Consider the following 10,030-nt stretch of genomic DNA (forward strand, 5'->3'; position numbering starts at 1 on the left):
AATAGAAGATGATTTTAGCTATCTGTTTTTTTTCCAACATGAAGGTGAGTATTGTTCTTCCAAGGTCTTTAATGTGTTGTGTTGGAATTATTATGGGGATTGTCTTGACTCTGTACATTGCAGAATTTAGGGACCTATGTGTCTTGGTAAGCATTTGGAGGTCAGATTTCAACATATTATACTGGTTCTTCCTTTCCCCGTTGATTCTGTATTGTCTCACACTCCAAACAGTATGGGATATAAGACCAAGATGAGCAGCTGGGCGTGGTGGCACACGTCTTTAATCCCAGCATTCCAGAGGCAGAGGCAGGCAGATTTCTGAGTTCAAGGCCAGCCTGGTCTACAGAGTGAGTTCCAGGACAGCTTGGGCTATACAGAAAAACCCTGTCTTGAAAGAGAGAGAGAGAGAGAGAGAGAGAGAGAGAGAGAGAGAGAGAGAGAGAGAGAGAGAGCAAGATGAGCAAGAGTCACCTCTTAAGACTCCCTTATTGACTCATTCAGAAATAAAATAAAACAAAATAAAATAAAATGAAAAAACACCCTTGTCATATCTAAAAGGGTTATGTGCTTAAATATTTTGTTATGTGTTTATCATCATGTTGGTTAAAGTAAATCGTTTTAAAATTAAAACAACTTCATATTTCACAAATGCCAAAGCACATAGACAGCATGCCATTGGTTCTGATGCCAGTACATTGGCTCCTCTTAAAAGTTATTACCCATCAATGAAGACTCAAACATTTATCACCCTTTCAACCTTAGACCTTAAAAAGTTAACTATATTTAACTCAGTGCTCAAAAACACATTAGGGCTGACTGTCACATAGCTATGCATTACAAAGATTTGCATATAGTAAGATGTTGGATCATTCAGGAACATAGTTCTTGAGCAGGAGACAACAGTGTCAAAGATGGACATCAGCACAAAGAAGCTCACAAGCATCAGGATGTTCTGGGTGGCCCTTTGTTCTGGGGATGTTTTTGGGGACAGGCTAGTTCCTTGAAGATGCTGGGTCTGTTTCCCATGCCTGCACAAGAGGCCATCATGTACCAAGTCGAGAGGACTATGAGACTAATAAGAAAGATGTTTCTGATGGCCAGCAGTGTAGTAAATATACTTCGCATGAGGTAACTCAAGGGTAGAATAGAGCAGGACTGAGTAACATAAACAAAGTCATTCATGGTCAAATTGGGGGTAGCAATGATGGATGCTAAGTGGTGACTGATAGCGACCATATAGAGGACACTCAGGAAATGAATGGCACATGAGATATGATGGAGAGATTTATGCTTGAACTTTGCTAAACAGGAGCTTCTGGGACTGAGGATGGTGGCCTGGAGGACACTCAACATGCTGGTGGTACAAAGGGAGAGACTCCTCAAAACTCTGTACAGGTACACAAGGAATTTACATATGGTGTCATTCCAGCCCCTCCAAGAAATTAAAATGTCTATGGCTATGAATGCCATGACCAGTAGCATCAGTAGGTAGATTAGCGACAAGAGACCAATGGTCAGAGAGTCTGGACCTGTGTCCACAAATGAACTTGAGTATGTGAAAGAGAAGAAGGAAGCTGTTGCCTAGATCCCAATGCCAATTTCAGAGAAAAGGATGTTCCTTAAGTTAGAATTAGTATGAAGTATTATGCTCTTATTCACTGCATGTGAGAACAGAAGCTGAGGAGAAAAGGGAACAATGCCTCATCCTGAGCAAAACCTCAAGCATCTCTCCCAGACCACTCTTCTGCCCTCAGGAAAACATGCGGTGGCCCATGCACCCTTATTCCACTGAAGACATCAGCTCCACCTCACACCCTACAGACCATCTCACCTGTCCTAAGCTGAGCCATAGATGGATCCAATGTCCTTTGGTGGCTGCATCAGTGTGTGATATCACTCAACATTAAATACTGCACACATCATTGATTATGTCTTTTCTTATTTAGCATGTGTGGGTTTTCCTGGAGCAGGAACAGCATCTGACTTGGTTTTCATGTACAACATCTTGATTGCCAGAAATATTACAGTCAGAGTTTTACTGTTTTGGGTGAATTTGCATCAGGAGGATTTTGTGAAAGAAATCAGCCTTTCCCAATGAAAGAGGTCTTGTGGATTGGGTATTCACTTATTCTATTTGGGGCTATTTTTACTCTATTTGTTTTGAAAATCAATTTTCTTAATATATTTATATAACAAATGTTGGCAATTATGATCTATGAAGTCAGATGTTTTTCATTCCACCCACAATCTGCCACTTCATCCAACTGTGACCTTGAACACTCTTAGTCTGAGCTCTAGTCACCTCATCCTGAACATATACACAGCCATATGCCTGTGTCAGGTGGACAATAGATGTATATGCTGTTTACACACTAAAACATGGCAGTGTTCCAGCACAAGATGGTCTCTGTGGATATTTCCCCTGCTGGTTCTCTCATGCAGTGCCTTATGTGTTCTGGGATGGGTAAGGCAATTACTAGTGACTGGTCAGATCTGTCCCTGCCTGAAATAGAAAATAAAAGATAAAAAGTTAGAAAATAATGGAACATTAGAGTGGAGTCCTTTTCAGAGAACTTGGGTGGACAATTCAGTCGTTGCATGATGCTCTGTAACTGTCTTCCATGTTTCTAATTTCAATTCAGAACATCCTCCAAGAGAAGAGCAAATGGGCAAATGTCTGTAGGAGCTTACTTCATGTGTTGTTCCTTTAGGATGTGATGTCTGGGGGAAATAGAACTACAATGAAAATAGTTGGGGTTATTCCAACTCAATCTAGAAAGACAGGCTCTATAGGAGTCTACATTTCCTTTTTCCATAATTGAGGTTTAATAATTCTTCAGATTTCTGATATGCCAACTACAGATTTATATTCATCAATGTCCTGTTTATTTTGTTGAATTGTTACAGTCTCTTGATTAGACACTGATTTACTAAAACACCACGACAAAACCCATGTTGCATAGAAAAGCCTTTATTGCATGTTACTGCTAATAATCCATTATCCAGGGTAGTTGGGGGAGGAACTTAAGGCAAGGACCTATAGGCAGGAACTGATGTATGATCATGGAAGAGTGCTATTTATTGACTTTTTGCTTCCTGGCTTCCTGGCCTGTATTCTTAAGTATCCACTAGCCCAGGGCCAGCATTCACATTGAGCTGGGACCTCTCAAATAGATCACCAATCAAGGAAATTCACCACAAATATGCCCACATGTCAATCTGGTGGGGAATTATCTGAACTAACATTTCCTTCCCTCTTCTTGTATCAAAACAAAGAAACAAACAAACCAAATCAGCTGGCATAGGTGACCCCTTGTCAAGTTGACACACAAAAACACACTATAGAATTCAATGCTATTCCTTTTATGGTACATAATCAACAGGGGTTTCTCAGCCATTCGATATTCCACAGTAGAAAATTCTTTGTTTAGCGCTGTACCCCATTTTTAATAGGGTTATTTGGTTCTCTGCAGTCTACCTTCTTAAGTTCTTTGTATATATTGGATATTAGCATGCTATCAGATGTAGGATTGGTAAAGATCTTTTCCCAGTCTGTTGGTTGGAGTTTTGTCCTATTGACAGTCTCCTTTGCCTTAGAGAAGCGTTGCAATTTTATGAGGTCCCACTATCTATTTTAAACATGGTACATCATGAAGAAAAAAATCATGGTTTCATTTGTTTTTCATGGAACAGGTTATAAGCACATGATGAGAAAGTTTAAGAGGCATCACCAAGTGGTGGTAGGCACACTGTAAGAGACTGTGCAGGGGTCTGCAAATTCTCAATTCTCACACCGTGAAAATATTACTTCCTTCAATATTTTCATTTATGTTCAGGAAAAGATTTGACAAAGTCTACAAGCTGATACTGGGCCCCTCTTTACAATCAAATAGCAATGCCAATGAGGGAGTTTCCAAAGAAAAACTGAGATGAACAAAATGCAAATAAAATCCAACACTGTGATTGAGAGTTTTCTTTTAATATGAGATGAAATATCTTGATTGTATATTTTCCAAAGTTCTTTCCAGCTACATCTCCCAACCATACAAAAGTGTGCTCCCATCTTTAAAATCAGTAAAACATGCTGGATTATAGTTTCACCCCCTTTTCTTTGAAAGCAATGTAATACTAATGGATTTAATGGTAATGCCTTCTTATCTAATAAAGAAAAACCTTCACAAGTATCAGAAACCCAGTTTTGAAATAGTTGCATTAATTTTGAACTGAATCAGTTTCTTTGTTTTTTTTTTTTTAAAGGCAGCAGTTTGACTCAAGACTTGCTGATCAAATACATTTCTACTGAGGAAAGAGGAGGGGGAGGGGAGTGAATGCTCCATAGTTTCTTCATTGGCCCCAGAAGTGCTGATTTCACAGAGGGATATATCAAAGGCAAACATATGATGGTTGTTTTAAATCTTTTACTGCAATACAACAATGAAATAAAGAGTAATCAGACACCTACCAATTTTCCCCAAACAAACAAAGACTGCAAACAAGAAAATAACTTTGCCTATATGTGTACACCTTCTCACATCATGTTAGAGGGTCTCACATTCAATAATCAAGAAATTTAAGAACTGCAGTAATTATTTTCATTTTAAGAAGTGCCCTTTCTACCCTCGCCACCCCACCCCCAGCACTGAACATGTAGAATGGGCTTCCTTCTGCATCAATTTCATAGTAATGTGAAGCAGCAACGAGACTGTCAATAATTTTGCATTTCTGTTTACAGATCCTCCAATTTTTCCCTCTCATTTTCAAAAAGGCATTATCCAGTATTGCCATAAAACAGACTGTAGGTTCTAGGTAGCAAAGATTCTTTCAGAAACCATTGTTAAATCAAAGAAAAGAGAAAGCAGGCCATCACACTGAATTTCTGGATCTAGTACACTAGAAAGAAACCCAGGAAAAGTTACCTACTGCTTAGAAGAATAAAAACCTATAAAGTTGTATAGTATTTTACAATTTAGTTGTATAGTATTTTACACTGTGTGGATCTGCAGCATCTGCTAGTTGAAGCAGACATGCACTCTATGTATCCCTGCCTTACACCCTAGCTCCCCACCCCCATCCCAACCTACTACTGAATACCAAATATTGTGGATATGACCCCAAGTCACCCCAGAAAATCCAGTGAACAAGGTTAGTGTAATTCACTGGTTTGAGTGTGAGGTACAAAGAGTCCCTTCAGTCTTCATCAAAGTTCTGCTGTAGAAGAGAGTTAGTTGGCAGCCAGATTCTCATTCTTCTCACAAGCAAAATATGTTTGAATCACAAGTTCTTCAGGAAATCCTAACTCTTTTAAGCATTCTAGCTTCTTTCTCCTGAGGTGTTACTTGAATGTAGTTCATGTGCCCATTTCCAGCTTCTGCAATTCCTTCACCACCTCTACCTCCATATCCTCCTCTGCCACCTCCTCCTCCACTTTGACCACTTGCTTCCTGAACTGGTACATTTAGCATCTGAATAAAATGCTCTTGCTGTTGGCTAATTCGCTGCAGCAACTGAGGGTTCTCCCAATCTGCCTGCTGTAGCAAGGCTGGAAGCAAGGGAGGATTCTTCTGTATAATTTGTCTCATCTGTTGAAAGTGAGGCTGATTCCATAAAAATTCAAGAGGGTGGCCTCCAGAAGTGGTTGTCTTTGCTGTTCTGGTTGCTGCAGCTGCAGATACTGCTGGAGACTGAGGAGTTCTGGTACTCACAGCCTGGGGAGGAGGGTCAACCACAGCCTGACTTTCTCTATCTTCAGGGATTCCCATTAGAAGATATTCCATAGCTCTCTCAAGGTTGTTGATACTGGTTCTCAGGGCTGCAATTACTTGTTCTAGTTCATAGCCCATTGACGTGATCTCAGTTACCATATTCTCATAAGACTGACCTGTCACAAGGGCACTTGTTGCAGCTTTTGGGAAGAATCTCCTGGTGTACTGTCAGCTGGTCTTGGCTAGTAAGCACTGGTGTCTGTGCTGGCTTTTTTGCAGGTTTCTTAGGCTGAGTGTCACCAGCAGGTGCAGGTTCAGAAGATGCTTTAGTTGAGGCTGGAGTAGTGGAGGCAGGCGTTGAAGTGGGAGCCAGAGCAGGGGTGGGAGCTGGAGAGTGGCTACAGCTGCTGCTGGGGAGGAGTTGACTGTACTGGTGCTGGGAGTACTTGATTGCTGGGTTGTAGCTGGCTCTGCTGTTGTCACTGCTTTGGGTTTTGTCACCATAACCACCATAAAGTTTTTCTCATCAATTTTATATTCTTTGAGAGCAATATCATCACTAATGATTTTGCCTGCAACGGGAAAGGCATCTTTCCCTTTTTCAGATTCAATCTTCTCTTTCAATGCCTTTACCGTCTCCTCCGGGTTGATGCCGATCTAGAAGGTCTGCTGCTGGAGGGCCTTCAGGGTGACTTGCATGGTGCCTAAGCCTGGGCTTGGCCTTGATCCTTCCTTGTGCTCTCTGGAGTAAGGCTGTGGTGATGGTGGCTTGTCACATTTGCCTGGAGTTAGGCTCATCCTAGGTCCTGTGTCTCCCCTTAGAATGCAGAAGAGGAAGAGAGATTAAGGAGATAGATTTGAGATGTGGAGAGACTAGTGAGTGCAGCAGGTCGCTGCAATAGATACCTAGCTAGAGTTGTGAGATCTAAAGTGCTATGGAAAATATATGTGGTTAAGGATTTCCCCCTTGCCTCTAGGTTCTAGCACGTTAGATTTCCCCAGCTGTGGGATATTCTTCCCTTCTCCTGCCTACAGTGTTCCAGAATTTTGAGTGTAGGAATCTCCCTTTTATACTTTGCCAAGGCCGGCCCTATGCAAATCTCATAGTGGATCCATTGGGGAAAAGCCCAAAATCTTCCTTGGCATTTCCTGCAGTAACTGTTCTGCATTTTGTCTTGTCTTTCCCCTGATGTCAACAAGACTCTCTCTGGCACCAACTGTATGTGTCCAGTGCCAAGTGAGGAAAGGCTCCCATCTCAGCACCTACTACAGCAGTCATGAATGTAAGTTAGACATCCCAAATGCTCACTAGATTTAACGTGGTATCCTGGTGCCTGACAAATGAGAGTGACAGGGTACTCCCCTTCCCTCACAACATGAGACCAGAAGCAATCAAGTACATAAAATCAGCTTACAGAGTAAGAGGTGTTTAACCACCAACATATTTCTGTGACTACCAAATTGTTTTTCATTGGAGGAATCTATGTGTATACACACAGCATAGCTTAGTAAAAAAAACCATGGTTTTCCTATGTGGGCAAGGACAGGGGTTTTAGCTTAAATTTCAGGGTTGGAAAGTGAGTATAAGCAAGGAGAGGAGATGAATCCCCCAGTTAAGGCATCCAAATCTCCTTCAATCCCTCCTTTCTTTGCCATTCGTTCTGGGTCTGTGGGACCTCATCAGATCTTGCCCACATCTCAGAAACAGAATAGGACCCCAGAGGACAGGGACAATAAGATTGACAGAGTCCTTCCACACTGCTATGTCTGCTCAGCTTCTGCAGTCTCAAGTGTTCTAATTTCTTTCTGTTGTGATAAACCCATGACCAGAAACAACTTATTTCAGCTTATACTTCACATATCACAGGCCATCACTGAGGGAAGTCAGGCTAGAAACACAGGGCAGGAACCATGAGGCAGGAACTGAAGCAGAGGCCATAAAAGAACATTGCTTGCTTATTGTCTTGTTTCTGATATTTATCCCTCATATACCACCTGCCCAAGAATGCATCATCCACAGTGAATGGGCCCTACCAAATCAATCATTAATTAAGGAGATACCTACAGACTTGCTCACAAGATAATCTGGTGGAGGACTGAGGTTCTCTCTCCCCACAGGACCCTAGCCTGTGTCAGTCACACTGATAAAAACTCAGTAGCAGAACACTGCAGGATCTCTCTGAATACTATTCAAGGGGACCTTGCAATATGCTCAGAAGGCACTCAAAATCTTCTAATTGCCTTTAATTGTCAACTTGATACAGTTTAGAGTTGCCTGAGGGGTTCTCAATAAGAAAGGTAGCTAAGGAATCCAGTAGAAAGCCAGTAGGCAGCCTTCTCTGGTTTTTGTTTCAGTTCCTGCTTGAGCTCCTACCCTGGCTTCCCTCACCAGTGGTCTATAGCTTGGAAGTTAAAACAAATTAAATGTCACTGCAAGTTGCTTTTGGTCACAGTACTTTATCACAGCAACAGGGAAGGAAGACAGGATATGGAGCAACTGGAATGATGCTGGTGGGTCTTAGTTTGCTCCCTCAGACAATAACACAGACAGAAAAGATGTTTGAAGCATTTATACTCATTACCATTTTATGAAGCATTTCCATTAAAAAAATCCTTTGTGTAGACCACTGTACTACAAAACTATATCCTAGCAGCTCCTTTCAGTGCACAATGGCAACAATGAAAGCCAGGTGGGACTCTGCATGAGACGGTTGGATGCATTTCTGTGTTTACCTTTGCTGTGTCTTCTCTGGGATTAGTGTTAGAGTACTATGGAGGATGTGTTCCCAGGATCTCAGTATCATTTTCATTGGGCTCTGAACCTGATGATTTCAGTTGAATGACTGCCCACAGAGCATAGTGTAGATGACAGCAAGAGTTTATTATAAGAGAGAATGAGGAATTCTCAATGGCACAAGTGAGCAATGTCTAGACTCCATAGTGGAGGAAATCACTGTCCAGGGATGAGAGCCAAAGAGCCTGTTGTTTGGCTTTACATACCAAGGTAGGCTGCATACTTTCCCAAAGACTCTGGAACAGGCTGCTTCACCAAGAAACCTTTCTGTTCATGGTGCTGACATGCCCATGTATACTTACCCTTAAGGAGGGGGATGTTAGTATGTCTTTGTTCGTTAGTGGATCACCTTCTTCTAAGTAGTTAGTAACCTACCGATGTGACAGGCTACTAGCAGTTCAGAAACTCATGCCTCATAGCAGGGCCAGATGCACCTCGCATATCCCACTATTTTGACCCAAAGTCATGTAATATTATTTTAAAAAGAATTATGGAAAGAAAATAATAATAATACATATTAAGAATAGACATCTTCAGCACCTGGAAATACTTGGACCACAATGACACCCTGCTATCCCTATTGTCCTTTATTTTGTCTAGTCTCTTTCTACTCTTTTATGAAATTCTTTGTAGTATGAGAAGGAAGAGTTGAGCAGCACTCTCCTTCCTTAAAATCAGTGTTCTAACAAGGACACACATGGGAGATTCAAAACTGGTTTTGAAGGAAAGGATGGGGACATACACTCTGACAAATGTGGAAATATTCTATTAATCCACAAACCCACTGAAACCTTTCCTGTTGGGAAAGTGTTCTTGAGACAGAAATTTTATCCTATTTTTACAATCCTGGGCTTGAACAAAACTCTCCCTGCTACAATCTCTGTCTTCTAATTCGTTTGGTAGTGGAAATTATGTGATTTGGTAACCTAGCATCTTTCAGGTTCAGTTCTGGATTTTACAAACAATTGACAGTGGGGGAGCAACCCTCCTTACTGACTTTTAGTAATCTATACTAGTATGTATTAGATGGATTCTCTGCATCTCTAATGAGGCGGAGAGCGATCTGCCTCTTCGTTCATTCATTTCCTTGCTTTCATCCTTTGACTTGGTAGCCTATTTGGTCAGGTGATAATTAAAACAGATTCTCACTACAAATATAAAATTTAGATGATTGAAAAGTAGACCAATAAAAAAGATACATAACAATACAACATGAAGAACTGTATTAAAGTGTTGCAGTATTAGGAAGGGTGAGGATCACTTCCCTAGAACATCTTGCTGTCTTGCCTTCTACTAAGCATCCTATCCTAAAATATCCTGGTGTTTCATATTCATTCCATAAGTAAGAAACTTTCCCTCCAAGATGGAAACCTTTTAACTCTAGAAGAAACTGATATATAACAGGATTATAACAAGGGATTTTCCTCATCCTATTTACTAGTTGTTTGAGTTGGGTAAGTTGTTCAAACGTCTCCAGTTTAGTCATCAGTAAATGTCTCTTATAATAGAGCTTAAATTTTCCTTCTGAGCCCAG

The 10,030-nt window shown here is 41.0% G+C and overlaps 2 pseudogenes; both read right to left on the bottom strand.

The window, feature by feature from the left end:
- Positions 1 to 733: 733 nt before the first annotated feature.
- LOC110287611 (vomeronasal type-1 receptor 51-like) lies at positions 734 to 1,850 on the bottom strand (annotated as a pseudogene).
- A 3,337-nt stretch (positions 1,851 to 5,187) lies between these two features.
- LOC110287612 (lysine-specific demethylase RAD23B pseudogene) lies at positions 5,188 to 6,401 on the bottom strand (annotated as a pseudogene).
- Between the last annotated feature and the right edge of the window lie 3,629 nt (positions 6,402 to 10,030).

This window comes from Mus caroli, unplaced genomic scaffold (assembly GCF_978045245.1).
Source record: "Mus caroli unplaced genomic scaffold, Mus_caroli_1 scaffold_7, whole genome shotgun sequence".
In the NCBI taxonomy this organism is placed as follows: domain Eukaryota; kingdom Metazoa; phylum Chordata; class Mammalia; order Rodentia; family Muridae; genus Mus; species Mus caroli.